This window comes from Homarus americanus, unplaced genomic scaffold (assembly GCF_018991925.1).
Source record: "Homarus americanus isolate GMGI-L3 unplaced genomic scaffold, GMGI_Hamer_2.0 scaffold33623, whole genome shotgun sequence".
NCBI classification, from domain to species: domain Eukaryota; kingdom Metazoa; phylum Arthropoda; class Malacostraca; order Decapoda; family Nephropidae; genus Homarus; species Homarus americanus.
Genome location: NW_024743563.1, coordinates 1 through 25418, shown reverse-complemented (window position 1 = coordinate 25418; position 25418 = coordinate 1). Strand labels below are relative to the sequence as shown.

At 39.0% G+C, this 25418-nt stretch overlaps 2 long non-coding RNA genes across 7 annotated transcripts; both read right to left on the bottom strand.

Annotated features, from left to right (window-relative positions):
- Nucleotides 1-5348: 5348 nt before the first annotated feature.
- LOC121877181 lies at nucleotides 5349-14714 on the bottom strand. 6 transcript variants are annotated; one of them, XR_006090930.1, is made up of 4 exons: nucleotides 14172-14695; nucleotides 13394-13464; nucleotides 9033-9091; nucleotides 5349-8704 (listed from the first exon to the last, which is right to left on the bottom strand). It is a non-coding gene; the product is annotated as an uncharacterized LOC121877181 (long non-coding RNA). The 6 variants fall into 6 exon arrangements; XR_006090928.1 differs by having other exon boundaries at nucleotides 5349-9091; nucleotides 14172-14697; XR_006090929.1 differs by lacking the exon at nucleotides 13394-13464 and having other exon boundaries at nucleotides 14172-14683.
- Nucleotides 14715-18088: 3374 nt separating this feature from the next.
- On the bottom strand, nucleotides 18089-25365 carry LOC121877182. The gene is made up of 4 exons (XR_006090931.1): nucleotides 24610-25365; nucleotides 24285-24484; nucleotides 19383-19517; nucleotides 18089-19222 (listed from the first exon to the last, which is right to left on the bottom strand). It is a non-coding gene; the product is annotated as an uncharacterized LOC121877182 (long non-coding RNA).
- Nucleotides 25366-25418: the final 53 nt, after the last annotated feature.

Here is a 25418-nt window from a genome sequence, read left to right as displayed (position 1 = left end):
TTCCTATGTCTATTGAGATTGAGCTTGCCAGGAAAAGTGAAATATACACGTTGATAACGTTAATTTTGCAAGCTCAGCGCTGTTGCAAACAAGAATAGTTCAGGAAATTTATGACTTCCTTAAATAGACTATGGATGTTTAGGCAACAAAATAATCTAACTTCAGTAGCAATCGGAAACTCGTGGTTATTCCTAGGGACAATACCGCGGGGTGTCGTTTGTACTGGCAGACTCAACACTCACTTACTTAACAATAAAGACGTTAAAGCTTTCAACATCACTCACAAAGGATCTTGTATGCCTTAACTGCAATCAAACATATTTAAGTTGACTCAAAACAATGGTGTTCTCTCTCACATTCAAATTCACTTTATAGAGAGGTTGGTTTCAGTAAGTCAGAGAAAATGGGATAACGGAGGACTGAGGCTTAATGACCGTGGTCATTACACTGGTATCATAGTGAACCAAAACATCAGTACTAGACAGAGCAGCTTTAAAATTTTCAAATGACTTCTGAGTTGCACTGTTCCATTTCCATGGAATCTATTTCTTTAACAGTTCATGCAGAGGGGCTAAAACTGATGAATAATACTGTATCATACCCAGTAAAGCTTTCAATTCACTGACATTTTTTTGGTGCCACTGAAATAACTTTGGTGCACTTTTAACTCCATAATGCAACCTTTTGAACTTGATGGTATGGTACTGTTGACTATCAGCATCAACACAGACCTGAGCATATGCTTGGGACAAATCTAACTTGGTGAAGTTGGTTCGACCTGTAAGTGCAGCAAACAAATCTTGAGATGTGGGTAAGGGATATTGCTCGTCCTCAACAACTTGATTAATGGTAACTTTATAATCATCACACAGCCCAATTGCTCTTGGTGGTTTTCACAATAATTCCCTCACTCACAAGTCTGTCTAAATCCTTCTCAACCTCACCTTTCAATGCATAAGGAACGAGTGCCTCGGTCAACGAAATTTCGGTTAACGAGTTACCTCCCATAAGATTCTTAAATTCGGTTAACGAGCAACCCCTCGGTTAACGAGTTTCTTATGAGCCGACCTCAACAAGTTTTGGCTTGCACTGGGCGGTCAACCAGCTGTGGTGTTAGTCCGCCAATACATTAATCGGTTCTAGAGCATAAATTCATTACTACTTTAGAAAATATCAAGAAGTTTATACTATTCAATAATTTTAAAAGTTTAATATTAAATTTTTTAGTAATTTGAACAATTATTGAAGGTAAAGTGACTAGTTTAATGCGCAGCATCCAGCCTCTTAACACAGCAAACAGTGAAAGTGAGAGACAAATCTACAAGAGTGTTTAAAAGTAGTTCCCTAATTGCAGAAACTGAGAGGCTGGTTCGAAAAATTTAAGAAAAGAAGTGACATTTTCAGTGTTGTTAGGCATGGTGAAGCTGCTAGTGCTGATAAGGAAGGGGCAGCAAAGTGTTCAATGTGGACGAAACTGGGCTGTTCTGGAAAAAGATGCCCAAAAGAACATTCATCACCAGAGATGAGGCCTCTTTACCGTCTCACTCTATTGCCAATGCTTCAGGGGATTTCCGACTGAAGCCTATGCTTGTCTACCACTCTGAAAACCCCAGGGTGTTCAAGCAACAGAAAGTGGTAAGAACAAAGCTTGGAGTTTATTGGAAGTCCAACCGTAAGGCATGGGTGACAAGATCTCTCTTTAATGAATGGGCTGTTGATGTGTTTTGCCCTTCTGTCAAGAGCTACCTAACCACCAATAAACTCCATTTAAAGGCTCTTCTCCTCATGGATAATGCTCCTGGTCATGACCCTGACCTTGCCAGAAATTTGGAGTATCAATTTGACTTTGTGAAAGTGTTGTTTTTGCCTCCAAACACTACATCAATCATACAGCCAATGGACCAGAAAGTGATCAGCAACTTCAAGAAGTTGTACATGAAGAAAATGTTTAGGAGGTGTCATCAGGCAACTTCCAATGATCCTGAACTAACACTGAAACATTTCTGGAAGACACAATTCAACATCCTGGAGGCTGTAAAATTGATTGTCATCATGGCAAGAAGTCTCCACTAGATCCCTCAATTCTTCATGGAAAGCACTGTGGCCATCAGTATTCCATGATTTTGAGGGATTTGAGGAAGAAACAGAGTTGGACCAGGAGATTGTGTCCATTGGTCAGTCATTGGGCCTTGAAGTGGAGGAGGAGGATGTGGAAGAGCTTGTGATGTCTCATGAGGAGGAACTTACTCCTGATGACCTGAAGCAACTAGATGAGATGTTACAGGTAGAGGCACCCAGACCACAATTGACACTTTCTTCAGTAAAATGCAGATGGAACAATATGCTATCCCTCAGGATGTTCATGGTGGAGAATCTGTCAGTCCAGAGGTTCATGACATTTTCATGGAAGGTGACTCACCTTCCAAGAAGCAGTAAAATGCTTCTCCTCCACCTCCACTTCCTTCTCTTTTCCCTTCTCCTCCTTCACCTCCCACTTCAAATTCACATCATCATCATCATCATCATCATCCAGGAGCCTTCTACATACACACCTCAAAGTAAGTGAACTTTTCTACCTTTTTTGTTGAAACATTGGTTTCGGTTAACGAGCAATCTGCTGGAACGGATTGTGCTCGTTAACTGAGGGACCACTGTATGGGTGCAACATCTTTGTCAATGGTGATATAAGCTTCATAACCCTTTATACCCTTAACAAATAAAATCTTGTATTTTTCAAGACCTGGAACACTGTTACACATTCTAACACTAAATAACTCCTTCCAGTCCATCTCAAGTTCACACAACCAGTTCTTACCTAACAAAGTTGGTGTATTCACATAACTAACTATAATTAATGGCAACTTTAAATTCAAATTTTAATACTTTACCTCACACTCTAATTTACCTCCAGTATAGGTTCTCAACTTGACACCTGAATAATGCGCAAGTAGCTTCTCATGGTTACAGTTGTGTTATTAATGCACAAGTCCACATTATACTCTTATTATTTTCAGGTTCAAAACTACAAACACTCATGAATACTGTTTGCCTAAGCATCTTGTTTTGTGGCATGAAGCCCCACTAAGTGCAACAATGATATCGACACCAGGATGGTTACAACAGCTCACGAGGGGCCAATCGCAAGTACAGTGGTTGGTGGGGGTGGGATGGGGGGTGGGTTGGTGGTGGTGAGGGTGGTGGTGGTGATTGTGGTAGGAGTGGGTGGGAGGGGGGGTGGTTTGGTGGTGGGGAGGGGTGGGTTGGTTGGTGGTGGGGAGGGTGGTGAAGGGGATGGGTTGGTTGATTTGTTAATTGTCATACATCAAATTTGGTTTTACCTACAAACATCCAATCCTATTTCATGTAGTTTCAGTTCCGACATGATCTTCTCCCTACATCTCAGAGCCTCCATGGCTTTGGTAAGTTCTCCTCACAATTCTTATGTGCATTCACCGCAGTCCTCCACCCAATCAATACCACAGCTGAAAATTCACATGCATTACCGATAATTCTCAAATACATATAGCAGTAGAGAAGGTGGGCAAGTTGCCACACAGACCAAGTATTGTGTGCATGAAGCCCCACTGAGCAGCTCTAGCAAGATAAAATACTAAGTGCAAATTTAACAAACAATTGTGTATATTGTGTTCCCCTCTGAGTTGGGATATAATATCAAAAGTGATATTAATTCCTAGCAAATACAAGGTCCCCACTAATGCTCCATCTCATCTGTTTAAGGGTTACAACAGCTCATGAGAGGCCAATTGGAAATACAGTATTACTCTAATGCAGCGGGACCTCGTTAAGATACGTTCCGAGTAATGGTGCTATAAAAACAATTAATACTGTACACCCCTAATGTACTGGCTGGCATCTCCACTCGTCCCTGCTTCCACCAGTCACCACTCCATCCCTCCGCCTCATCCACATCGTCACTACTGTTGTATTACAATAATATTCTATCCTAATTCACTTGAATAAATACTACGATACCATATTTCTCAATATTTTCATTAAAATCCATCAAAATCATTTTCCTTGTCATCGTCTTAAGCACCAAACAGCTCCTCCCAGTCTTTTTCGAATCGTTTTCAGTTAAAAATTTTTTACATCACCTGTATATTTTACCTAAACTGCACCGGAATGAATATATTCTCAGAAATAAATAGTAGTTTAGCTGAAACGTGATGTATTTCAATGTAAAATAGGATAAAATACATGACGAAAACAAAAGACTTTACCTAACCTTCCGATGTTCAAGAGATGTTACTCGTTTTTTTAATAGTTTTCGGTTAAAATCCTGTTATATTACAATGATATTCTTTTCATACATTCACGGAAATGTAATATTTTTGCTGAAATGACGTAGGTATTACAGTGGAAAGTGCAATAAAATCGTGACGAAAACAATGACTTTCGCTTTCTTTCGTTCAAAAGATGTTACCGTAATCGCTTTTCGAATGGTTTTCAGTTAAATAAAACTGTTGCATCACAAGTGAATTAGGATGGAAAACCATTCAAAAAGCGATTACGGTAATATCTTTTGAATGAAACAAAGCGAAAGTCATTGCTTTCGTCACTTTCCACTGTAATACGTACATCATTTCAGCAAAAATATTACATTTCCATATTCTCAGTAATAAATAGTAGTTTTGCTGAAACGTAATGCATTTCAATGTAAATTAGAATAAATTACATGAAAACAAAAGACTATATTTAACCTTCCGATGTTCAGGATATGTACTTGTTTTTTAATAGTTTTCGGTTAAAATACGGTTATATTAGTGATATTCTATTCATACTGTTCTTGATATAATACATTCATGGAAATGTAATATTCTTGCAACTACAATGCTGATGTCAACACAAGCGTGGTTACAGCGAGACTGACTGAGTGAGGGAGAGCTATGCATGTGTGTGTGAGGCTGCGGGAGCAGGCGCGATTTGAATGTAGCCTACTTCAATTACTTCAATGTACAGAATATTCCTCCGACGGGACAATCCGCATATTTGCAAATCCGTGTATGCTAAACCCGCGTATGTTAAGGGCCGACTGTATCAGATACCTGTACAGAGAAATGGTTATTACAAATCATTTAAAAACACCGACAGTAGATCATTCATTCCTCCCAACTGGATACCATGGTAGATAACTTTTAAACTCTTCAAGCTGGTTTCCTCTTAATTTCTTACTTGTCTAGTTATTTCATTTCATATAATTACTCCATAACCTCTGATCTTTGGTAGCGTGGCTCGAGGGTTATGACACATGGGTACATTGTAATTCTGGTATCAAGCAATGGGAAAGAATGATGGCAAAATACAGCAGGTAAATGATACTCCTACCATACAAATAAAATAGTTTATTAAAATTATAAAATGGTTTATTAAAATGAAGTTACATTTATTGAATAATTTCAGTAACACTCAACTATAGTATGGCAGTCCCTGGTGGGTGGAGCCTAAGACAAGTAGTATCCGATTATACCCCGTAACTGGACTTACAGTCTCAGATCAGTAAACACAGATGGTATACTCAAAACAAATATAAGAGGCTTGAGTGTTTGTATTTGTCGCAGTTTATTTTCTTACAAACTTTTCAAGTATTTTTTACCAAAACAGAAGGTTTGTATTGTTCGCCTTGTTTTTTTAATATTCAACCAATAGCCTTCGCCTATTTTCTTACATATATGGCTTATGATAACATGACATGTCCATAGGCTAGCCCAAATTCAATGATATTAGGTGTAAAATATGGATTGCAATTAACTTGATTAAGCTTTTTCAGTCTTAGCCAAATAAATGTTTAAACTTGGGGCCAAGTTAAATTAGTTAGAACATGAAGAATAATTACATAGGTTAGATTATGTTATGTTATGTTAGAGAAAGTGTGTACAGTACATGGCAATATTGGTGAGTGTCAGGCCGTCAGTGAGTATTAATTCTAGAAACTTTAAGGCTAATGTGATATAGTTTCAGGATTTAATTTTTTTTTGTTTTTTTATGAACCCAATTACCCAGACATCGAAAGGAAAACACCATGATCTAGGCTAAATCAGTAATTTAAGAGAAATTATTTGTCATTTAGGTTAGGCAAGGCTATGCCATCAATAACAAATTTATTTGAAGTGACCCAGAATAAGGTTATCTTAGTCTAGCTTGTGTGTCTTGTCACAGGGCAACATTAGGCCAGGGGTTAACGCAAATTCTATTGGGGGCAAAACACCAAATACTGTGAGCACTTACGTGAATGAGAGTTTTCTGGGTAACAAGACGATTATCCAGAAAAAATTCCTCATCCCCAGAATGTTTATGGTAATAGAAAAATGTTTTCGGTAGCTCCTGAAATTGCCAATTAGATCAACTCTCGAACCCAGAGAAATATCCCCCATCTCCGGATTTTTATCTGTTATCTGGGAATCTTTTCTAATAATTTTCCAGAAAAGGTTCCCCTCTGAAAGTCATTACCTAAGCCAATATCTAACTTAGGGAAGCATAAGCCAGAGGGTTGGAAAAGTATGTTGAGTGAATTACCATCAATAAGTTCTTCACTTTCCAAAATCCCTGGAATCCCATGTATAGAGGCTGGATCTAAGAGTTGAAGAACTGCTTCTTCAATTGCAGTGTATGTATTTTCAATTTGGGGCCGCCACCTTCAAGAGAAAAATATAAATAAAAACTGTCTTACTTATTTGGTTTCCTAGCCGAAGGAGCTCCCCCTGGGTTCCCGGGACTGGCCAACCTTTCTCTTTCCTCTGGTTCTGATCCCGATAGAAAATCTCTAAACTTGATTTTCTCACTACCCCTCCGAGCCTTCGGCGTTCCCCGCCGATGAATGCTGGCCTCCATGGCTTTGGCAAGTTCTCGGAATTCACACATAAGTTGTAACTTATTCACAACTACTGTGATCATCGTGCGCTGATGTCACAACAAATCTTCTACAAAACAACCCCACCAAAGATAAATTCAATTAACACCCTTCCAGAGCAAAGGGGGTAAACATTGACACATAAATGCCTCGGATACTTCTTAAATGGATACTCACCAAAATAAATAATCGGCAGTAGTATCGGTGACTCACTCAGAAAATTAAGTATCTCTAAAGAGGACAATACAAACTTTCAATTCACAAAGTACTCATAGCAATGCTCAAAATAAAATACTTGATGATACTTGACGAGAATGTCTCAAGAAAATATAACTCTGTAGCTTTCACGGATGATTAACACAAAGCGGATTTTCTGTACTCACAAGAATTCACTGTCTTTTTCAATTATCTTGACACTGTGTTAACACTACACAATTTACTCTGTGCTTTACTCACAATTGGTGGTCCTTACATGTACAGAGGGTGCTTCCAGCAATTCATTTTCAGAGATTGTATGTCTTAGATGTCCATTTCACCACAGAGTCCTCAACCCACTCAATACTATGGCTGAAAATACACCGGAATTAGTTCTCAAATACATATAACCTCTTTACCAACAATGCATATCAGTCTACACTGTAAGAAATGGTAAGGCGCTATGTAATAAAATTCTCCGTTAAAAAAAAAACAGGTTGAAAAATACAACACTGAAAAATTTAACACCAAACTTGTGTTATCTCAATAAATTCAATGGTAACAAATTGACTCCAACTGAGAACTAGTCATTTGCTCAGCACACATGAAAGTAACATAGAACACACTAAAAAACATGACAACATAGAAGGAACTGGAGGTCAACATTGCAAGTGGAAGGACGATAGACAGACGGGAAATGGAAATGTTAATGGCTGAGTGGAACAGGTGGCGCCAAGTCCTCACTAGACTAATGGCGATTATTCAGTCTCTAGCTGAAATCAATTTGGCTCTAGAGGGTCAGCTGAAAAATTTAACTGTCAATCCAATGGTCCAAAATGATCCAAAATGAACTGATTAACATTATCAGTGCAAAAATTACTGAAAGAATCGTGGACGATATCAAAGCATCGAAATACCCCTGATTTGAGCAACTTTCTTGAAGACAAGTCATCAATAAAGGAGCATTTCTTAGGGTTCCTTGAGGTAGAGAAGTCTACAGGGCTAAATTTGTCATGACTTCTACTCGGAAGACAAACAACTGAACATTTCTTTTGAGGATTGTGGAGGTCAATCTTACGATAATGAAGCAAATATGAGAGGAGTTCAAGCGGTGACCTTATTACGGATTTGGTTCACTCTACGTTATTATGTTTAATTAACTTAGGCTGGTTAAGTTAGGTTAGTAAAGTTAGTTGAAACCCACCCACAACAACTTGCTTTACTTGCTGTATTTACTACTATACTATTACTACTACCACTACTATATCCTATATATACTACTCCTGTATATTTATACTGTCACTACAACTAATATTAAATTTACTCGAAGACCAATCTGTCCACTAAGTACTCACGAGCCCTCCTTCACACTGTCAGCCAGGCCCCCCACACACCCTCCACTGCCGAGTGTAGAAGCACGGTGTTGAGTAGTTTATGGGATGACCATAATAGCCAAGATACACACACACCCTCCACTGCCCAGTGTAGGAGCATTGTCGAGTGGTTTATTGGATAAAGATATTAGCTAAGATATACTGTACAAGTAACTTAACTGATGAGGCTGAAGTAACATGCTGGTAGTTAAATCTTGCTCGAGGTTCTGTCACTTCTCCATTGGCCTTCACGTACATCAGCTGTTACCTGCAACGTGTTTGAAGTTGTAATTTACGTACAATGAAAATTAACTTGCAAATAGATCACATGTACTTAAACTGTCCCCAACTGTTTACCTAAATCATTACCTCCACATTAGTTTACACTATACTGTACTGTACTGTACTACACTGCTTCATGCACTATACACAAGGTTTATTAAAGCTGACTAGACATTCCCTCCCACATGCACCCTCTCGCAAAACGTTATATGACCCCACAACAAGCCACACCCAGCTACACTCTCACCAAAGATTAAATGACACCATAGCAAGCTACGCACACCCACACCATCACACAAAACGTTAAAATTGACCTGAAGGAACACCGTTGTGTATTGTGAGAAGCTTCACTCGTGGTCTGTTGTCCCATGATCTGAAAAAGAAAGATTCGCCAACACATTGTAACACGTAGATTGGCTTCGGTTAAATTGATCTTCAGAATACTCAGGCTACATCAATACTCTCTCCACCCTGGAAATGCCATCCCTCAGTGTCCTCCACCATCAAGCACTGAAAAGATTTGGCAGCCAAATAATGCACCACCCTTAAATTCCTTACTATTTTAGTAAATATCAAGTTTATACTATTCAATAATTTTAAAAGTTTAATACTAAATTTTTTAGTAATTTGAACAATTATTGAAGGTAAAGTGACGAGTTTAATGCGCAGCATCCTGCCTCTTAACACAGCAAACAGGCGTTAGTCTCTCTCTGTTTTCACTGGAGGTAACATCTTGCTTGAGACTCTCTTCAACTAAACGCTTTTTTCCGTGTTTCCAAGCAAATTATTGGTCATTTTGAAATTTATTTTACATATTGACAATATATAGCACAGTGCAGTGTTATTTTAAAGAAAATATTCTTTATTTACAACAAGTTTAACTTTAAAAAGCAGGTGTAGTGGAATTCTCCCCTACAACCGCTGTTTGTCGCAGCCTAGCTGACCCCACCAATTCCCCAGTGTATGCCTCGTGGTCTAGGTCAACCAGCGCCGCCATACACCACGGAGCGGGGGTCAACTGCTATGCCACGCCTACCCCCGCTATTTAAGACCTGACCTCGTGGTGATCTCTCTCTTGCTACCTACAGCCGCAGCCAGCAACACCTCCTCCTCCGCCTGCCTGGCGGTCCTCTCTCCCACTGGCGAGCATGGCGACCCACAAGCTGTCCTTCTCTGAGCATCCTCACCAACCAGCTCTCTCTACATCACGCTTGTAACCATGCTGTCTTCCCCAGCACCAAGCTGCATTGTACATCCAATACAACGATTTCAATCCAAACCAAGCAGTAAATCATAAAAAAACATGAACAAGGCATAAGAACAAATGCGGCATGTCGACATCAACATATTTAAAGAAGTGAAAGTGAGAGACAAATCTACAAGAGTGTTTAAAAGTAGATCCCTAATTGCAGAAACTGAGAGGTTACTTATCATCTGGATTAGGGAAAAACAGATGAAAGGTGATTCAGTTTCTACTGAATTCATTTGTGAAAGAGCCAGGGAGATTTACGAACATTTAAAAACAGATTTTCGGGCCTGCAAAGGCTGGTTCGAAAAATTTAAGAAAAGAAGTGACATTTTCAGTGTTGTTAGGCATGGTGAAGCTGCTAGTGCTGATAAGGAAGGGGCAGCAAAGTTTTTAGATGAATTTAAAGAACTGATTGAAGAAGAAAATTATCTTTCACAGCAAGTGTTCAATGTGGACGAAACTGGGCTTTTCTGGAAAAAGATGCCCTAAAGAACATTCATCACCAGAGATGAAGCCTCTTTACCGTAAGAACAAAGCTTGGAGTTTATTGGAAGTCCAACCGTAAGGCATGGGTGACAAGATATCTCTTTAATGAATGGGCTGTTGATGTGTTTTGCCCTTCTGTCAAGAGCTACCTAACCACCAATAAACTCCATTTAAAGGCTCTTCTCCTCATGGATAAAGCTCCTGGTCATGAACCTGACCTTGCCAGAATTTTGGAGTATCAATTTGACTTTGTGAAAGTGTCAAACACTACATCAATCATACAGCCAATGGACCAGAAAGTGATCAGCAACTTCAAGAAGTTGTACATGAAGAAAATGTTTAGGAGGTGTCATCAAGCAACTTCCAATGATCCTGAACTAACACTGAAACATTTCTGGAAGACACAATTCAACATTCTGGAGGCTGCAAAATTGATTGTGTCATCATGGCAAGAATTCTCCACTAGATCCCTCAATTTGAGGAAGAAACAGAGTTGGACCAGGAGATTGTGTCCATTGGTCAGTCATTGGGCCTTGAAGTCGAGGAGGAGGATGTGGAAGAGCTTGTGATGTCTCATGAGGAGGAACTTACTCCTGATGACCTGAAGCAACTGGATGAGATGTTACAGGTAGAGGCACCCAAACCACAATTGACACTTTCTTCAGTAAAATGCAGAGGGAACAATATGCTATCCCTCAGGATGTTCATGGTGGAGAATCTGTCAGTCCAGAGGTTCATGACATTTTCATGGAAGGTGACTCACCTTCCAAGAAGCAGTAAAATGCTTCTCCTCCACCTCCACTTCCTTCTCTTTTCCCTTCTCCACCTCCACCTCCCACTTCAGATTCACATCATCATCATCATCCAGGAGCCTTCTACATACACACATCAAAGTAAGTGAACTTTTCTACCTTTTTTGTTGAAACAATGGTTTCGGTTAACGAGCAACCTGCTGGAACGGATTGTGCTCGTTAACTGAGGGACCACTCCATGGGTGCAACATCTTTGTCAATGGTGATATAAGCTTCATAACCCTTTATACCCTTAACAAATAAAATCTTGTATTTTTCAAGACATGGAACACTGTTACACATTCTAACACTAAATAACTCCTTCCAGTTCATCTCAAGTTCACACAACCAGTTCTTACCTAACAAAGTTGGTCTATTCACATAACTAACTATAATTAATGGCAACTTTAAATTCAAATTTTAATACTCTGCCAAGGTGAACAAGACATTAAACATCACTATAAATTTTAAATGAAGATTCAGTGGATGTAAAAACTCACAGGATAAATCACAAAAGACTATATTTAACCTTCCGATGTTCAAGATATGTACTCGTTTTTTTAATAGTTTTCGGTTAAAATACGGTTATATTAGTGATATTCTATTCATACTGTGCTTGATATAATACATTCATGGAAATGTAATATTCTTGCAACTACAATGCTGATGTCAACACAAGCGTGGTTACGGCGAGACTGACTGAGTGAGGGAGAACTATGCATGTGTGTGTGAGGCTGCGGGAGCGGGCGGTGTGCCGTGTTCGGTGCCGTGTATGCTAAACCCGCGTATGTTAAGGGCCGACTGTACCAGATACCCGTACAGAGAAATGGTTATTACAAATCATTCATTCCTCCCAACTGGATACCATGGTAGATTACTTTTAAACTCTTCAAGCTGGTTTCCTCTTAATTTCTTACTTGTCTAGTTATTTCATTTCATATAATTACTCCATAACCTCTGATCTTTGGTAGCGTGGCTCGAGGGTTATGACACATGGGTACATTGTAATTCTGGGATCAAGCAATGGGAAAGAATGATGGCAAAATACAGCAGGTAAATGATACTCCTAACATACAAATAAAATAGTTTATTAAAATTATAAAATGGTTTATTAAAATGAAGTTACATTTATTGAATAATTTCAGTAACACTCAACTACAGTATGGCAGTCCCTGGTGGGTGGAGCCTAATACAAGTAGTATCCGATATCACCCATTAGATTTTCAAAGATACCCCATAACTGGACTTACAGTCTCAGATCGGTAAACACAGATGGCATACTAAAAACAAATATAAGAGGCTTGAGTGTTTGTATTTGTTGCATTTTTTTTTTTACAAACTTTTCAAGTATTTTTTACAAAAACAGAAGGTTTGTATTGTTCGCCAAATTCAATGATATTAGGTGTAAAATATGGATTGCAATTAACTTGATTAAGCTTTTTCAGTTTTAGCCAAATAAATGTTTAAACTTGGGGCCAAGTTAAATTAGTTAGAACATGAAGAATAATTACATAGGTTAGATTATGTTATGTTATGTTATGTTGTTATGTTATGTTAGAGAAAGTGTGTACATGGCAATATTGGTGAGTGTCAGGCTGTCAGTGAGTATTAATTCTCGATATAGTTTCAGGATTTAATTTTGTTTTGTTTTTTTTATGAACCAAATTACCCAGACATCGAAGGGAAAACACCATGATCTAGGCTAAATCTGTAATTTAAGAGAAATGATTTGTCATTTAGGTTAGGCAAGGCTATGCTATCAATAACAAATTTATTTGAAGTGGCCCAGAATAAGGTTATCTTAGTCTAGCTTGTGTGTCTTGTCACAGGGCAACATTAAGCCAGGGGTTAACGCAAATTCTATTAAGGGTAAAACACCAAATACTGTGAGCACTTACGTGAATGAGAGTTTTCTGGGTAACAAGACGATTAACCAGAAAAAATTCCTCATCCCCAAAATGTTTATGGTAATAGAAAAATGATTTCGTTAGTTCCTGAAATTGCCAATTAGATCAACTCTCGAACCCAGAGAAATATCCCCCATCTCCGGAATTTTATCTGTTATCTGGGAATCTTTTCTCATAATTTTCCGGAAAATGTTCCCCTCTGAAAGTCATTACCTAAGCCAATATCTAACTTAGTGAATTACCATGTATAGAGGCTGGATCTAAGAGTTGAAGAACTGCTTCTTCAATTGTATTTTCAATTTGGGGCAGCCACCTTCAAGAGAAAAATATAAATAAAAACTGTCTTACTTATTTGGCAGGATTCATACAGTTAGAAAGGAATCTATTGAAATAGTTCCAAACATTATAACCTAACCTATCATTGTAGCTGTAGCCCCAAAAATTCTCCTCTATCTATGTCAAAAATAATAATAGCAGCCAGAAATTTATCAACCTGTATTAGTTGTAAACATAATTGCCTATAAGCCTGACAAAGTAAGATTTACATATTAATCTATACCAAGTATGAATTTAAATCAATTGATGAATAAAAATAAATGACAAAATAAAACATGAGGAATTATATGGTAAACTACACATTATGACCTTCATTACCGTCGGGAATAACGTAATTATTAATATGTAGTTTATAACAGTAACCAAACCTACCTAACCTAACTTCCTTACCAACGGGTGGCCTCCGCCACCTTGGACCACCCAAAAGAATATTTATTATCTTTGTTCCACGTCATTTGCGGTACAGTTTTTACTAATTACTCACACGGCAAACTTCGAAGAATGATGTTTCTTTTAATGAATGTGCTCATATAATTAAAATATTTGTATTAATTCACGATGTAGAGCCACCATACTCAACTTCCTTGAGTTTACAACCACCTTAAATCGTAGCAAGCCTCAGAAAAAACAGTAAAGTTTGTTTCAGTGTCAATCAATACCTACGCTAACAATATTATGACTTACCTGTTCCACCAGTATATTTCTTATCTTGTGCTGCTTTTCTTCACGCTTACACGTAACTCGGAAAACTTCCACCTGACTTCATCAACATTGCGGGGGATACGAGCAACAACATTCACTGCTTTTACTACTTCTTATCAGACATGATTCTTATATTTGATTGTACATCTCGAGTCCAACTTCACTAAAATTATTTTCTTTCTTTTGACGACTTCACACACTATGGCGTATACTTCCGTCTCACTGAAATTTGGTCGTTTCTTGTTTGCGTTGCTCTCAGCTGATTTCTCCTCCTCTTGTGATTGGTTGATGATTTTGTTAACTGAGCGCTGATTGGCCATCTACCATCCAATAAGAGAACTTAATTTATAGGGTAAACACAAGAGTTACAATAACTTATTAACTGCTTACGGAACAAATTTTGAGTATGCTAAGTTTACGGGAATGTAAGGATTGATTTTTATTTTCCCGCGGTAGCGCAAAAGGATTACAGAGTAGAGGTTACAATGGGGGGGTCCGGTGGTAGAAGCGGTACCGTTCTTGTCCCGGAAGTTAGATGTCACGGGTTCGATTCCCGGGCCGGTGGAAGTTGTTTGGACTTACTTCCTAGTCCCCGTGCCGGATACTCAAAAACATTTATGGGACTGTATGGACTTAGTCTCAGATCGGTATACTCAAAACCAATATTTGACATCGAACTCCATAAGTTACCGCAAGTAACTTACACCAGCTCCCGAGGTTGTGTAACACACTCAACCCGGATGTAGTAGTGACTAATTCCCGATTGTATAGAAAATAATAATAATATATGTTGTAATAATGCTTGTTAGACTTGTTTTATCATAGAATAAAGAAGAAAATGTTTTGTACATCAACATACTGAAATATAATATTTCACTTTTGTCTTTTTCGTAACTTTTTTGTTGTATAATAAGCGGCTTGAGTGTTTGTGTTTGTCTCAGTTTGGAAGAGACGCATCTTTTGTCTTCTTACACATTGTTTTTCTAATATTCAACCAATAGCCTTAGCCTATTTTCTTATGTGTAAGGCTTATGATAACATGAAAGGCTATAAATTTCCATAGGCTAGCGAAAATTAAATGATATTAGGTGTAAAATATGGATTGCAATTAACTTGATTAATAGGTGCCTATATAACTGCTTTTTCAGTCTTAGGCAAATAAATGTTTAAACATGGGGCCTACTTAATTTAGTTAGAACATGAGGATTATTTAAATAAGAAATTATACTAATAGGGTATAGGTTAGATAGGTTTGGTTTGGTTATGTTATGTTATGGTATGTTAGGTTAGAGAATGTGTACATGTTTTTTTGGTGAGCGTCAGGCCGTCAGTGAGACACTTTGTCTAGCAGCTACCTTAGGCCTAGTTCCAGACTTTCCTTGAACGTTATCATAGGTAGAGTATTAATTTAAGAAAATTTACGGCTAATCCGATATATTTTCAGGTTTTAAATTGTTGTTTTTTGTATGAACTTGAAGACAATTCAGACCAAATGTTCCCAACATTGAAAGGAAAACACCAGGGTCTAGGCTAAATGAGTAATTTAAGAGAAGTGATTTGTCATTTAGGTTAGGCAAGGCTATACTATCATTAACCAATTTATTTGAATTTGCCCAGAATAAGGCTATCTTAGTATAGTTTATGTGTCTTGTCACAGGCCAACATTATGCAAGGGATTATTTACCTAAATTCTAGTGGGGTAAAACACCAAATACTGTGAGATCTCTGTTAGCCGGAACAATTGGTGAAGAGCACTACCGTGAATGAATGAGTGTTTTCCCGTTAACGAGACAGTTATCACAAATCAAGAAAATATCCCTCATCCCCAGAATGTTTATGGTAATGGAAAAAATTTCTCGGTAGTTCCTGCAATTGCCCATTACATCATCTCTCGAACCCGGAAATATATCCCCCATCTCCAGAAGTTTCTCGGTTATCTGGGAAACTTTCCTCATAGTTTTCAGGAAAATGTGCCTCTCTGAAAGTCATTTACCTAAGCCGTAAGTTTCCTGCAAAATCATGCTTTGGGAATTAATTTTAGATAAAATTTCAATTACGGCTGCTGTTCCTACCAGAAATCAGTTTCAAATGCGAGTATGTGACACTTTGAGGCAAGAGGATGTCTTTTAAATGTTTTTAACACCCTTATTTACTTGAATAATGAAAAAAAATTTTCAATTTTAAATGAATAGAGATTTTAACACGTGCATTTTTCAGTATTTTACCCCTAAGAGCCAGGCAAAACCTTAAGGCCGTAATTTTTGTTTTTCACAGGCATAACCCTTCTATACTAAGGAGTCTGCAATATATGGTACTGTATCTCGCTAATATACGTAACTTATGAGTTTATTTTGAGTATCCGGCCCCTGGTCTGACGGTTTCCTTCAGGTTAATTAATTACTTTCGTAATTAACATCCTTACAACAATTTCACCATGAAAAAGAGGTGACTTCAGCCTCGGTGAACAATCACTGGCATCTCTAGGGCCGACGTCAATGATACTCACTGCCGACTCTACCCTGACTTATATTGACAATTAAGCTAACAGTAAATACAATTGAAGCTTTCAACATCAGTCACAACGGATCTTGAATGCTTCATCTGCAATTTTTCAAGACCTGCAACAGTTACACATTAACACTAAATATCTCCTTCCAGTCCATCACAAGTTCACACAACCGGTTCTTATCTAACATAGTTGGTCTATTCACGTAACTAGCTATAATTAATGACAACTTTAAATTCAGATTTTTGTACTTTACCTCACACTCTAATTTACCTTCTTCGCTCAAAATCTCTCCAGTATAGGTTCTCAACTTGATACCCGAGTCTTCTAAAGGCACATGCACAAATAGCTTCTCTACTCATTATGGAGAAATCAGCTGCAGTATCCACTTCCATGGTTACAATTGTGCCATTAATGCGTTAGTTCACATTATACCTATGTTTAACTTTCTCTTCATGGACACATCATTATCAGGTTCAAAACTTTAACACTCATGAATACCGTTTTTCATTTCCTTCTCATCACCTTCGACGACATATAATCTACCTTTATCACTTCTGGCAGGGGCTGTAATTTCTTTCTCACAGGCAGGAGCAATATGTCCAATACGCTGACAATTTTAACATCTTGAATTTTTGAACTTACACTGAAAGCTTTCATGTTTGCCTAGGCATGTTTTACATTTTAAATTAGCATGTGTTCCTTGTTCTCTGGCATAATTCTTCCTTTGTAGCCACAGTTACTTTACACACCGATCCACTACTGCCAACTGTTTCACAACCGGCACTGGGAACAAGTTCTCTGGTGTTTTTCTCTGCTAATGACATGCTTTTTCAAAAGTTAATTTTGTGGTGCTCATTCACTTATTTTGCATTTTTTTATAATTCAGACCTATCAAAAACCTGTCTCTTAAGAGCTCTGTTCAAGAACTGTCCAAAGTTAGTGAATGGATAACTTCTTCAAAGCTACTATATAATCACCGATTTATCTTTCCCTCTATCTCTTGTGCCAAATTTGTAACTTTCAGCAATCTCAAGTGGAGCAGGATCAAAATGTTGCATCAGAATCTTGGCAATCTGAATCGGTGAGGAGTCTTTTGGTTTGTGTGGAGCAGAGTAGAATAAACATTAGCTCCTACCTCTGTCAAAAAGATTGCTTTCCTTTTCATTTCAAGGGCCATTAACTCATTGGCCCAGGAAGTAGTAGTCCATTTTCTCACAATATGATGTGAAGTTCTCCTTGTTTGCATCATACTCCCCCACTCTTCCAATGTATCCACTGACGCAGGCCTTCCCTTCAGTGGTCACTATCCTCTCTTCAAGGACTTCAACACTGTGAATCCCATCCTCGTCGCCATCTTACACGATTTAATGGGAGAATGAGAAGCCACATGCCAAGTCTTACTCCAGTCGTTTATTGTTATGTACCATGTGCCTAACACATTCGTGATTACACAGGCCTAAACACATTCTAACTTTGGTAAGAAGTAACAGAATATATAATGTATATATCAATAAAGGCAGCACATAAACACACACACATAACCTACTGAAATAATTATGTCCCTAATTAATTAGTACAGAATTACATATACTGTGCAATGTACTGTACCTTGGAAGAATATGGAACAAAATTATTAGCAATCTGAAATACTCAGTTACCGTTAAATGTTTATTAGATACCAGCACAGAGAAATGGTTACTACAAATCAGTTAAAAACACCTACATTAGCTCATTCCTTCCTCCCAACTGGGTACCATTTTAAATTACAATCCAGTCGCTGAAACCATTTATAAGATAACTTTTAAACTCAACCTGGTTTCCTCTTAATTTCTTACTTCATTTATTTTCTCCATTAGTTTTGTCTAGTTATTTCATTTCATATAATTACTCCATAACCTCTTGATCTTTGGTATTGTGGCTCGGGGGTTATGACATGGGTACACTGTAATTCTGATATCAAGCAATGGGAGAGAATGATGGGGGTCAACTCCCTGGCTTTACTTATTTGGTACTGTTAAACTTAGGTACATTTTCCACTTACATGTACAAGAACACACACAATACTCTTACATAGCACCTTTGAGCACTATTACAAGTGGCAATGATGCCAGTTACAGCACCAACACTAATACTTTAACATCACCAGAATTAGTAGCTTCTCTTCACCACTATGGTACCTTTGCCCACGCACAAACTGATGGTCAACCTACTCTTGCTGACTCCAAACACTCAGACAATTCAGGTGAATACATACAGGTGTATTCAGAGGAATAACACAGCCACCATATACCCCTACTGAGTAGTGGACTCACCCATAACAATGAAGGGGGCTGGCACTGTTTGCTCTGCCTGTGATATCAACAAACTGGACATTGAACGGCTGACCAGTTGACTGGATCCCAGAGGAGGTGGTTAGTTCCTGACGCTCGTGTTCACGAATTTACCCGAGTTCACTGGCCTTCATCCATCTCCCAAATTAGTGTGGAGGTCGTCCCAATCTACAAGGCTCTTGGCCAAGAGGAACCTGTGGGTGGAGGAGTTTCAGACACTGGGCCGAGTTTGTCGACATGAACGTCAACGTTTCAAAAGGACGCTAATGGCGTGAGATTACTTCACTTAATACACGTCAGTTACGTTACTGTATCACTTGCATATTCAAACTATAACACGGAGCTGGACATTACCTGTGCGTGGAGGAGTTTCAGACGCTGGACTGATGCCTGAGAGCGTCAGTGCCCCGCACTACTCCTCCCTCGATCAGCTTCGAGTTCCACTCACCCAACAGCTCTGCCTGAGCTGTCGATTACACCCAGTAGATTCTGAAAGATACTTGGTCTGACAGTTCCCTTCAGGTTAATTAATTTCATAATTAACATCCTTACAACAATTACACCATGAACATCAGATTCTCTGATTTTCATATGTAAAAAGAGGGTGACTTCAGCCACGGTCAACATCTCTAGGGCAGACGCCAATGATACCTCACTCTCGCTGCCGACTCTACCCTGACTTATATTGACAATTACACTAACAGTAAATACAATTGAAGCTTTCAACATCAGTCACAACGGATCTTGAATGCTTCAACTGCAATCAGACATCTCTAAGTTGACGCAAAGCAAGGGTATTCTCTTACCAATTCAAATGCATGAACATCCTGTGCGGAATTTAGGTATACAGTACTTGAGTTTCTATGGTAATGCGACATAGATAACGGAAGACTATCTCCTGAAGTGGTTAGAGACGAATGTTTCAACTGGGAGACTCAAAAAGGTTTACAGGTTTTGTGGGTGTGGAGAGTAATATGAATTATTAGGTTTTGACAGACTAGCCATGTCATTATGACCATGACACCCCTTCCCCAAGATTCATATTATGCGGTAACATTCAGAAAACATGTATATACTGTAGTAGTTACACATTCTTTAAATAACATACTTTCGGTTATTGGTTTCACAATATGGTGCACACACTAAATCATTAATACAAAATATAATTTCCCATACACAAATAATTCACATATAACAATAAAATAGAATATCATTCACTATAAGTTATCTGAATTTTGGTCATTATGAAGTGGTAATCGGTTATCATACAATTAGAATGTGACACGGCAGGAACAATGACTGGTGAGGCAGGAACCAGGGCCGCCGCTTCCATTACGCGAGGTTAGCAAATGCTAAGGGCGCTAAAGATGCTAAGGGCGCCAACAGATACAGTGTCACCACCACAGCTCCATTCTTCACAGCCAACAGATACAGTGTCACCACCACAGCTCCATTCTTCACAGCCAATAGATACAGTGTCACCACCACAGCTCCATTCTGCACAGCCAACAGATACAGTGTCACCACCACAGCTCCATTCTTCACAGCCAACAGATACAGTGTCACCACCACAGCTCCATTCTTCACAGCCAACAGTAACAGTGTCACCACCACAGCTCGAATGTGCTGCATCCAGGGCTGCACCTAAGAACATAAGGAGTCTGCAATAGGCTGGTTGGCCTGTGCATGGCAGCTCCTGTCGAGAGTTACTACCACTATCATCCATGAATCTATCTAGCCTCCTTTTGAAACTTTCCAGAGTTCCCGCACCACCCTATTTGTGAACCAGTTTCTTCCTATCTCCCTCCTAAACCTAAACTTATCCAACTTGAATCCGTTGCTCCGAGTCCTATCCTGCTCGGATATTATAAGAACTTTATCTATATCCCCTTTATCGATTCCTTTCACCTACTTAAATACTTCTATCATATCTCCCCGCACTCTTCGTCTTTCTAGGGAATGCAAGTTAAGTTTCTTTAACCTATCCTGATATGGAAGGTTTCCAAGTCCCGGAATCATTTATGTCATTCTTCGCTGCACCTACTCAAGTGAATTTATATCCATTCTATAATAGGGGCACCAGAACTGAACCGCATAATCGAAGTGCGGTCTGACTAGCGCAAGATATAGTTGCAATAAGACCTCTGCACTCTTGTTACTTACACTTCTAGATATAAAACCCAATACTCTGTCTTATTTCGAACATTAACACACTGTTTTCTAGGCCGTAGGTCCGGGCTTACAGGTACCCCTAGGTCTCTTTCACAAGTCGACTTCTCTAGGTTGATGTTGTTAAGGCTGTATACATTATAAGTATATGTTCTTCCAATATTAAGTACGCTGCACTTGCTGGTGTTAAATTTCATTTGCCATTTTTCAGACCACCCCTGCAGTATATTTAGATCCTTCTGTAATGCATTTGCATCCTGCCCTGAATTAATTTGCCGCCCTATTATGGTGTCATCCGCAAACTTGCTTATGTCACTGCTGATCCCAGTATCTAGATCGTTTATGTAGATTATGAACAAGAGTGGGCCTAGTACTGACCCCTGGGGAACCCACTGGTTACACGGCCCCACTCAGATTTAACACCATCTACGCTGACCCTCTGAGTTCTATCGGTGAGCCATGATTTTATCCAATTTAAAACTTTCCCCTCGATACCATGAGCCTTAATTTTTCTCAGAAGACTCTGATGCGGTGCTCTGTCAAATGCTTTGCTAAAGTCTAAGTAAATAACATCGTAATTTTCGTCATTATCTACTACCTCGAAGACTTTCCTAAAAAACGTTAGCAGATTTGTTAGACAAGATTTTCCCTTTGTAAACCCATATTGAGAGTCGTAGATTAAGGTTGCACTTGTTGACCCTACCGACTGGCCATTCTCAATGTCCAACCAGGAAAAAAGCAGAACTTGTTTGCAGAGGACCTTACAAGTTGATCTTAAATATGTGTTTCCAAAAAAGGATGGGAGAAGATGTCAACATGATTACTTTCGCCGAATCTTAGTAAATGGAGAGAAGATCCAAAGAAGTTGGCTAATGTATTTGGTGAAACAGGATAAACTTTTTTGCTTCTGTTGTAAAATGTTTTCTACAAAACATGTTAGAATGGCTGAAGAAGGCATCAATGATTGAAAAAATGCTAGTCATTTGCTCAGCACACATGAAAGTAGCATAGAACACACTAAAAACATGACAACATAGAAGGAACTGGAGGTCAACATTGCAAGAGGAAGGACGATAGACAGACGGGAAATGGAAATGTTAATGGCTGAGTGGAACAGGTGGCGCCAAGTCCTCACTAGACTAATGGCGATTATTCAGTCTCTAGCTGAAAGCAATTTGGCTCTAGAGGGTCAACCGAAAAACTTAACTGTCAATCCAATGGTATTTTTCTCCAAGAAGTGGAACTTTTGGTTAAATTTGATCGTTATGGAGAATCATTTAAGTAGGGTTGAAAGTAATGCAGGCAATCACAGTCACACTCACTACCTTGGCCAAATGATCCAAAATGAACTGATTAACATTATCAGTGCAAAGATTACTGAGAGAATCATGGACGATATCAAAGCATCGAAATACTTCTCAATTTTAGACTGCACCCCTGATTTGAGTCGCAAAGAGCAACTTTCTTGAAGACAAGCCAACAATAAAGGAGCATTTCTTGGGGTTCCTTGAGGTAGAGAAGTCTACAGGGCTAAATTTGTCATGACTTCTACTCGGAAGACAAACAAATGAACATTTCTTTTGAGGATTATCGAGGTCAATCCTACGACAATGAAGCAAATATGAGAGGAAACATCAAAGGAGTTCAAGCCAGGCTTCAACAGAATTCTCGGGCCTTATTTGACCCTTGTGGTGCCCATAATTTGAATTTGATATTAGGCGACGCTGCCAAGAGCTCCCTAAATGCAACTTGTTACTTTGGATATTTAACGAAAGAATTCACATTGTTTTCAGTCTCCTCAGAGGTGGCAAGTTCTTTTAAACATGTTAATATCAATCTGAAACCGTGGTCAGACGTCAGATGGGAAAGCCGAGTAAAAAATGTGGAGGCAATTAGATATCAACCTGCGCAAATCAAAGAAGCGCTTTTGGAGCACAGAGAATCTGCAACTGACCCTGTCGTCAAAGTTGAGGCTTAATCGTTGGCAGAGGAAGTAGGGTCATACCGTTTTGTCATTTGTTCAGTTGTGTGGTATGATATACTCAGCAAAATTCAGCACGTGAGCAAACTAATGCAGTCGAGTACGATACAGCTCGGCGTGGCTGTAGATCTGCTCAAAAAGACCAGAGATGATATTGTCAGCTACAGAAATACAGGTTTTGCTGATGCACTAACTATTGCTAAAGAAATCTGAAGCGATGAGCGTAGACACGGTGCTGAAACAGAAGAGACCAAGAACTAAAAAATGTCACTTTAGCTATGAGTGTGCAGACGAACCTGTCAGCGATGTACTCAAGAGGATGGAGACTACATTTTTCAATGTGGTAGTGGATACTGTGATTTCCTCTCTTAATGAGAGGTTCAAGACCTTGGGCGAGGTGAATGAAAAGTTCAAGGTATTGTTGGGGTTCACCGACATGTCTGACAAAGATATTGTCGATCACTGCCAAACCCTCAGCAACACGCTTACTCATGGGGGAAACTCAGACATTGATGGAAGGGAACTGGCCATGGAGCTGCAGTGTCTCCCAGATTTGCCTTCCAAGAATATGACAATGGATTTTCTCACCTTCCTGCATGAAAAGAAACTTACTGAAGTATTCCCGAACTTGTGGGTAGCTCTGCGGATCTGTGCAACTCTCCCTGCGGATCTGTGCAACTCTCCCTGTAACGGTGTCGGCAGCAGAGCGGAGCTTTTCTAAGTTAAAACTGATAAAAACTTATTGCGATCCACAATGGCGCAGGAACATCTTAGTGAGTTGGCCATCATCAGTGTGAACATTGCAGTGTCTAGACTCTCTAGTTATCGTATGACGATGTAATCGACGAATTCGCTTCCAGGAATCAAGTTAACGGTTATAAGCAGGCACGTAGCGAAAACGAGAAAACGGCGGAATCCAGAATGTCATGACATGTTAATTGAATTGCTTAATGTTTAAATACAATAGTAGTTTGATTTTGAGTGTTTCTTTACAGTCACTTTTCATGCCATTATTGCATTGTGCTTAAGAGTATTTGCTAATTAATGTATGTATTAGCAAATTAAAATAGATCAGTGTAAGGTAAACAGTTTCTTCAATATGGTACCTGGATTACTTTGTGGGCAAACCCAATCGTTAAGTGGGAGGCGGGTGGGGACGCCAGCTGCAGTCCTGCTAAGGGCGCCAAATAGGCTGGCGCCGGCTCTGGCAGAAACAATGACTGGTGAGGCAGGAGCATTCACTGGTGAGGCAGGAACAATGACTGGTGAGGCATAGTTGATGGCCCTAGGGTTGGAACAGGGAAAACTGCAAACAGTCAGTATAAGGTAGGTCACTGCTGCCGTTTGATTTTTAGACATCCAAAGGAGATTGAGCAATGGTATCAATGGGAGTGCATACAACTGTATAAATCCATAAATATTCTCACCTACCTGCACATTCCACAAGGAATTATTTCTTCATCTACTGGGTGATTGCGGAAAGTCTCGTAAAAATCATCAGCCACTGCTAACTCGGCCCTCAAGTTTTCGGTCTTTTATATCTCTGTTTTTATATTTCTGAAAGAAAGAGAAGAAATTAATGCTGTATAGCAATAGCAACAGCATTGGCTTTTATAATGCTTTCATCACCAATGCCTATGAGCAAAGGGGATGCAGAACAGACTAATATCATTTACTGTACATATATGCATCACAAAAGAAATATATGACGGTTTTGTAGAATTTTACAATACAGCAATATTTAAAGGGCCTGTAGACAGTTTTAAAACCTGTAAATTTGCCATTAAAAATTGAGTACAGAAACATGGTTATACTTTACGATGCTGTTGTGCACTTACATCAGTAGATCGAAAACAAACAAACAAAACATTTTCTGAAGTAGGCCTTAAATACTGTAAGCTACAGTCATATCTGCAAAAAAATTATTATATGATAATATATATAGATATGAGGATTTGTATGCTTCTGACAAGTCTTTTGAGGTGACCCTTCAAAAATTGAACAGACCTGTTTGAAACTTGTCTTGCCAGAATATTTGGGCTTGCCAGGTGTGTGGGGGAACCAGCCCCAGACTTGCACATTTTTCTTGGTGCACGTCGTGGTCGTAAAATGTTGCTATATAGAGTTATATGCTGCATAGCTTGGGTCTAGGACAATTGGCCCCCCCCATTGCCAGTGAGTAACTGGCACAAAACATGGAAATAACCTAACTAACTTGAAATAGCCTAGCCTAGCCTTAC